Here is a 7,551-nt window from a genome sequence, read left to right on the forward strand (position 1 = left end):
ATGTTCCATTGTTCAGTGAATTATTCTATAAATTTCAGGTATGTCCTGCTGGTTGATATTTTATTCACATCTTTTATATCCTTAGTAATTTTCTGCAGAAATTTCAACTATAATGTGGATTTGTCTCATTTTGTTTGCAGATTTTTTGCAGTTTTTGCTTCATAGATTTATGAATCTCTGGTACTAGGTTCACAGGGATTCAGAATTGACACTTTTATTTTTATGAAATTCCCCTTCTCATCTTTGTCAATATTCCTGGTTGTGAGGACTTCTCTGTATATTTTCCCATTCTCTTACTGTTGGACTATCTGTAACTCCATATTTAAAATGCACTTCCTCCAGATGATATAAAATTGGATTTAGCTCTTAAATCCAGTGTAATATTCTTTGGCTTTTTTTAAGAAAGTTTAGAGCATTTATAATTAATCTAATGATTTACATGGTTGTTTCTAAGTGTACCATCCAGCTATTTGTTTTCAATTTGTCCCATACGTATACTTTTTTGAGTTTTATGGTTTTATTAACACGAATACAATGTGCACACAAGCTGCCTCTTCATTTTCTTCGCTGTGCAGCCTGGCATTGGGATTGGTACTGACAGCCAGCTAGGCTGCTCTTTCCACAATGGCCCTGTGGTTCTTAGAGGAGACGATGTGAGAAATCACAGCCCAGTAATATATGTTCCAGATCAGCAGCATTTCAAGCTCCTTGACATTGTGGACAGAAACTTTCAGAAGTCACTGGTCAGCAAGTGCTTTGTTTTCTTGTTGTTCCAGTAACCAAAGTTGGACATCAAAATCTGGCCCCTGAATCTCCTGCACACCCTATTGTCATGCCCCTGGGCTTCTGCCAGTTCTTAATTATGACATATCGGTCTGACTGGTGCTGGATGGATTTGTTGGTTCTCTTTTTGAACTTTGGCTTCATGAGAGGTCTGAGGGTGGCCATGATGCTGAGGAGGACGTGTCCCATATATTTTTTGTTCTCCGTCCCTGCATTTTGTATGACTATTTAAATATTTTCAATATTCAGTTTTTCTTTACCATGGTCTTACTAGCTATAACTTTTACGTTTATGCAGTAGGAGCTCTAGGGTTTGCAATACGCATCTTATCACAGTCTTTCTTCAAGTAATATTATGCCTCTTGAGTTTTAATGTAAGAAATGTATAACAGTATATTTCTATTATGCCCTCCTCTTATTTATACTTTTATTGTCAAATAATCTACATCTTCATATGTCATAAACCCCACAAATATATTATTTTATAATTTAAACAATAAAATACACTTTAAAGAAATTTTAAAATGAAGGAATTTTTAAAAAATTTACCTACATAGTGACTATTCACAGTATTTTTTATTTCTTAGTAAAACTCTGGTTTACTCTTTCTTCAGCCTGAAGAAATTTACTATAAATTTTCTTCTTGTGCAGATCTTTGGGTGATGAGTTCTCCAAGGTTTTCTTTTCCTGAACATATTTTTATTTTAGCTTCATTTCTGAAGAATATTTTTTCTGGATATAGAATTTTAGGTTGACAGACCTTTTTTCAACATTTTAAAGATGTTGTTCCAAAATATTCTGGTTTGCATTGTTTCCGATAAAAAGTCAACAACTTTCTTATGGTTATTCCCCTGCATTTAATCTCTCTTTTCTCTGGCTGCTTTTAAAATTTTCTCTTTAACAATGATTTTATAAAATTTGAATTATGTGCCTTTGCTTTTCTTTTTCTTGATTAGAATTTTTTGAGCTTCTAGGACATGCAGCCTTATAATTTTGAACAAATTTGGAAAATATTAGCCATTATTTATTCAATTCCTGTAAACCTCCTTCCTGGAACTCTAATAACACTATTGTTAGAGTTCTTAGTACCATCCCATATTTCACCAAAGCTAAATATATCTGTATGGATAATTTCTATTGTTATGTCTTTAAGCTCACTGATATGTTTTCTGTGGTGTTTAATCTGCACATAACGTATTTTGGGTTCTAGACATTCTATTTTGTTCCTTTTAATATATGGAATTTCTTCCTCACTATGTTCATGTTTACATCAACCCTTGAATGATCTGGACATTTCCCTTTTCCCAGTGCTGAGGCACCTGAATTAAAGTTCAGGGGTCACCTAGGTAAAGTACAGGGGAATTACTGTTATACATTTGTCACAGTGAAAAATGATCTTTCATCATAGGCCTCTCTTCCAGTCAATGGGTTCATGGTCTGAGAATCAGATCACATCTGGAATCTAGGGGGAAAAAATTGTGGGCAGCTTTTTAATGGGCAGCTTCCCTCTGCCTCCTTATCATTTATTTTTATTTATTTTGATTGTACATATTATGCAAAATGCTTGCTTGCTGCATATTCAGATTTCTGTAAGGACTAACATATCCTGTTAACCATTTCTATATCTCACTGTGAGTCAAGCTTCCTCATCTGCCACACAGATCTTGTTGCTCGTTGTGATCATTGCACTTACCTTGCTTTTCATTGCTAAGCACTACCATCTCCGCTTTGTTATTTTGAGATGCAATCAAATTAATTGCTATCAGGATTCCCAGTCCTAAAACAGCATCTTTTACTGTCATTCATAGCCTAGAGAGAACAGCCATCCCTGAGCTCCTAAACAATTTTTGTTCCCCTTTCACCAGTTACTTGCTTAGTACTGTCACCTGGCATGTCCTCTAGGCCTTCGCATGAAATACTGTCAGCTGTTTATCCAGCTTTATGTAATATATCCTACCTACCTCTCTTTCGGAATCCTTTTTCCATCATCAGCCCTGATAACTCCGACATTCCTACCTAATTTATTTTGTGTCACTATTTTTTTTTTACATGTTTCTAATAGCTATCCTAGGAGAGAATAGCATGATCTCCCACTGTAGATGCCAGAGTGTTAAATTCTATTTCACAGGACTATCTCCCATATTGATAAACTCCCCCATCCCCAACTTTCTTTTTTGTTCTGTTCCCCCTCATTCAGCATCCTCAACATATACAATCCTGTGCATCTACTCTTGTCTCCTCATGCTATATTGGTACATATTAGCCAAATCCTGCAGCAACGGCAGCACATAGTTTTCCTCATTCCTTAGCAAGCCTAATAGTTCTCCATATGGATGTTCTGGGATTTGTGCTGGTACTATCTTAGATCGGGTTTCCTGAAAATGGGGCTTTTTAATGGGAAAGTTAATGGACAATGCTCTTAGGAAGTTCACCTGGAAGAATGTGAGAAAGGCAGAATCTGGCAGAAGGAGAAGCTGAATCACAATGTACAGTTGACCCTCGAACAATGAGAGAGTTGTTGAACAACCCTCCACACAGTTGAAGATCTGAGTATAACTTATAATTGGCCCTCCTTCTATGTGGTTCCTCCTTATACACAGTTCTGCATCCATGGATTCAGCAACTGCAGATCGTATAGTACTGTAGTACAGTAATGACCTATTTCTGGATCTCAGTGCTGGTTACACAGTATGTTTAGTGTAAGAAAATCCACTGAGTTTTAAATTAACAATAGATGGAAATTAATGCAGCATATTGTAATTCAGTGAGTTTTTTTTATGGGTTAGAGGTTTAGAAAACAGTTTTTAAAAATCTTTATTAAAAGATACTTTTCAGAGCCAATTGTTTTCAGAAAAAATAGTTTTCTTAAATGAAAATAAAGATGAAAAGACAAAACTTTAAATACTCTAAAAAATTTCCCCAGAGTTGGATTTTTTCAGTTTATATAATGCAATCTGCTTAAGCTGATCTATTCTAAACAGTCTTTCACCACTGTGACAGTCCAAAGTTAACAACTTTTATTTATATATGTAAGGTCCTTCCAGGGTACATTTGAATCATCAAAGACAGACAAAGATGTGTTTAATTTCATTTAAGTCTATTTGGTTAAATTTTCTCTCTTTGAACATCAGTAGAGCCATGTGTGATATCTAATGGAAAATATTTCAGATTATTTGCTTAAGCAGATGGTCATGTGTGAGTCTATCGTCTATTATTTATATTTTAAAGTCATTTAATTTTAGAACTATATAATTTTGTTCTCTATTTTCTTCCTTCCTTCTTAGGTGTACACCTAATACATAGATGGATTACAAAAGTATAGGAACTAGAATGTTTATAACATCACTGTTTATAATAGGCCAAAACTGCCAACTACACTATTAATGCTTATCAGCACTAGAAGGGATAAATAAACTGTGGTATATGTCCATAATCGTAGTATGTAACAATGAGAATAAAAATCAAAATCCACGTACAACAATATAAATGAAACTCACAGACATATCAATTGAAAGAAGTTCAATTATTCATGAAATACTCATGAATTCAAAGTTCAATAATTCATGGCTGAATAATATTCTGATGTGTGTGTGTGTGTATCAAAATTTGTTTATCCATTTAGCTGTCAACACTTAGGTTGTTTCCATGTCTTGATTATGAAGTAATGCTGCAATGACCATGACACTGCAGATGTCTCTTCAACATAATGATTTTGTTCTCTTTGGATATACACCCAGAAATGGAATGGCTGGATCATATGGCAGTTCTGTTTTTAATTACGTGAGGAAACTCCAAACTGTTTTTCATAGTGACTATATTAAAACACTTCCTGATGTGAAATTCCTATACACTAGCAATGAAAGATCAGAAAGAGAAATTAAGGAAACAATCCCATTTACCATTGCGACAAAAAGAATAAAATACCCAGGAATAAATACCTAAGGAGGCAAAAGACCTGTACTCAGAAAACTATAAGATACTGATGAAAGAAATCAAAAATGACACAAACAGAAGGAGAGATATACCATGTTCTTGGATAGGAAGAATCAATATTGTGATAATAACTATACTACTAAAAGCAATCTACAGATTCAATGCAATCCCTATCAAATTACCAGTGGCATTTTTCACAGAATTAGAACAAAAAATTTTACAATTTGTATGGAAACACAAAAGACCCTGAATAGCCAAAGCAATCTTGAAAAAGAAGAAACGGAGCTGGAGGAATCAGACTCCCTGACTTCAGACTATACTACAAAGCTACAGTAATCAAGAGAATATGGTACTGGCACAAAAACAGAAACATAGATCAATGGAACAAGATAGAAAGCCCAGAAATAAACCCACACACCTATGGTCAACTAATCTATGACAAAGGAGGCAAAGATATACAATGGAGAAAAGACAGTGTCTTCAATAAGTGGTGCTGGGAAAACTGGACAGCTACATGTAAAAGAATGAAATTACAACACTCCCTAACACCATACACAAAAATGAACTCAAAATGGATTCGAGACCTAAATGTAAGACCGCACACTATAAAACTCTTAGAGGAAAACATAGGAAGAACACTCTTTGACATAAATCACAGCAAGATCTTTTTTGATCCACCTCCTAGAGTAATGGAAATACAAACAAAAATAAACAAATGGGACCTAACGAAACTTCAAAGCTTTTGCACAGCAAAGGAAACCATAAACAAGACGAAAAGACAACCCTCAGAATGGGAGAAAATATTTGCAAACGAATCAACGGACAAAGGATTAATCTCCAAAATATATAAACAGCTCATGCAGCTCAATATTAAAGAAACAAACAACCCAATCCAAAAATGGGCAGAAGACCTAAATAGACATTTCTCCAAAGAACACATACAGATGGCCAAGAAGCACATGAAAAGATGCTCAACATCACTAATTATTAGAGAAATGCAAATCAAAACTACAATGAGGTATCACCTCACACCAGTTAGAATGGGCATCATCAGAAAATCTACAAACAACAAACGCTGGAGAGGGTGTGGAGAAAAGGGAACCCTCTTGCCCTGTTGGTGGGAATGTAAATTGATACAGCCACTATGGAGAACAATATGGAGGTTCCTTAAAAAACTAAAAATAGAATTACCATATGACCCGGCAATCCCACTACTGGGCATATACCCAGAGAAAACCGTAATTCAAAAAGACGCATGCACCCCAATGGTCATTGCAGCACTATTTACAATAGCCAGGTCATGGAAGCAACCCAGATGCCCATCGACAGATGAATGGATAAAGAAGATGTGGCACATATATACAATGGAATATTACTCAGCCATAAAAAGAAATGAAATGGAGGTATTTGTAATGAGGTGGATGGAGTTAGAGTCTGTCATACAGAGTGAAGTAAGTCAGAAAGAGAAAAACAAATACAGTATGCTAACACATATATATGGAATCTAAGGAAAAAAAAAAAAGGCCATGAAGAAGCTAGTGGCAAGACAGGAATAAAGACACAGACCTACTAGAGAATGGACTTGAGGATATGGGGAGCGGGTGGGTGAGATGTGACAGGGTGCGGGAGTGTCATGGACATATATACACTACCAAATGTAAAATAGGTAGCTAGTGGGAAGCAGCCACATAGCACAGGGAGATCAGCTCAGTGCTTTGTGACCACCTAGAGGGGTGGGATGGGGAGGGTGGGAGGGAGGGAGATGCAAGAGGGAAGAGATATGGGAACATATTGTATATGTATAACTGATTTACTTGGTTATAAAGCAGAAGCTAACACACCATTGTAAGGCAATTATACTTCAATAAAGATGTTAAAAAAAAAAAAAACCAAAAACACGCATGCACCCCAATGTTCATTGCAGCACTCTTTACAATAGCCAGGTCATGGAAGCAACCCAGATGCCCATCGATGGACGAATGCATAAAGAAGATGTGGTACATATATACAATGGAATATTACTCACCCATAAAAAGGAACGAAATTGAGTCATTTGTTGAGACGTGGAGGGATCTAGAGACTGTCATACAGAGTGAAGTAAGTCAGAAAGAGAAAAACAAATATCGTATATTAACGCATGTATGTGGAACCTAGAAAAATGGTACAGATGAGCCGGTTTGCAGGGCAGAAGTTGAGACACAGATGTAGAGAACAGACATATGGACACCAAGGGGGGAAAACTGTGGTGGGGTGGGGATGGTGGTGTGCTGAATTGGGCGATTGGGATTGACATGTATACACTGATTTGTATAAAATTGATGACTAATAAGAACCTGCAGTATAAAAAAACAAACAAAACAACTAATACTAAACTTCCATTGGGTTAACTGTATGGAAGTATGTTAATATAAATGTTTCAGACATTACGTGAAATTTCTAAAAATCTTGTATGTTCTGGTATAATGTCATAATTCATAATTCTAGTTATTACTTTAAAACTTATATCTCAGAAAAAACTAAATTTCCTTATCAATTGCACTATTATGAAGTTTCATCAAATCTTTAACCATGGTCCTTTTGAAGTCTTTTGTCAGTTACAGACACTTCTGGGTGTACTCTGATGCTTTTGCAAATATGTTCCTATAAAAGGGTTTCATCTCCAAGGAATTCATAGAAAAGACTCTGACAAGTACAGGTTTCTGATAACTGACTGTACTGCTGAACTGAATGAATAAGCATTTTCAGAACTCTAATGAAAAACTGATGAACTCATAAAAGTGTTAACAAAAGATCAAGATGAAAAAGAAAATTAATTACATGGGACTGAGTGAACTGA

At 35.5% G+C, this 7,551-nt stretch overlaps 1 pseudogene; it reads right to left on the reverse strand.

Moving 5' to 3' along the window:
* Nucleotides 1-509: 509 nt before the first annotated feature.
* LOC130707162 (60S ribosomal protein L32-like) lies at nt 510-948 on the reverse strand (annotated as a pseudogene).
* Nucleotides 949-7,551: the final 6,603 nt, after the last annotated feature.

The sequence above is a fragment of the Balaenoptera acutorostrata genome, chromosome 2 (assembly GCF_949987535.1).
Source record: "Balaenoptera acutorostrata chromosome 2, mBalAcu1.1, whole genome shotgun sequence".
Classification (NCBI taxonomy): Eukaryota; Metazoa; Chordata; class Mammalia; order Artiodactyla; family Balaenopteridae; genus Balaenoptera; species Balaenoptera acutorostrata.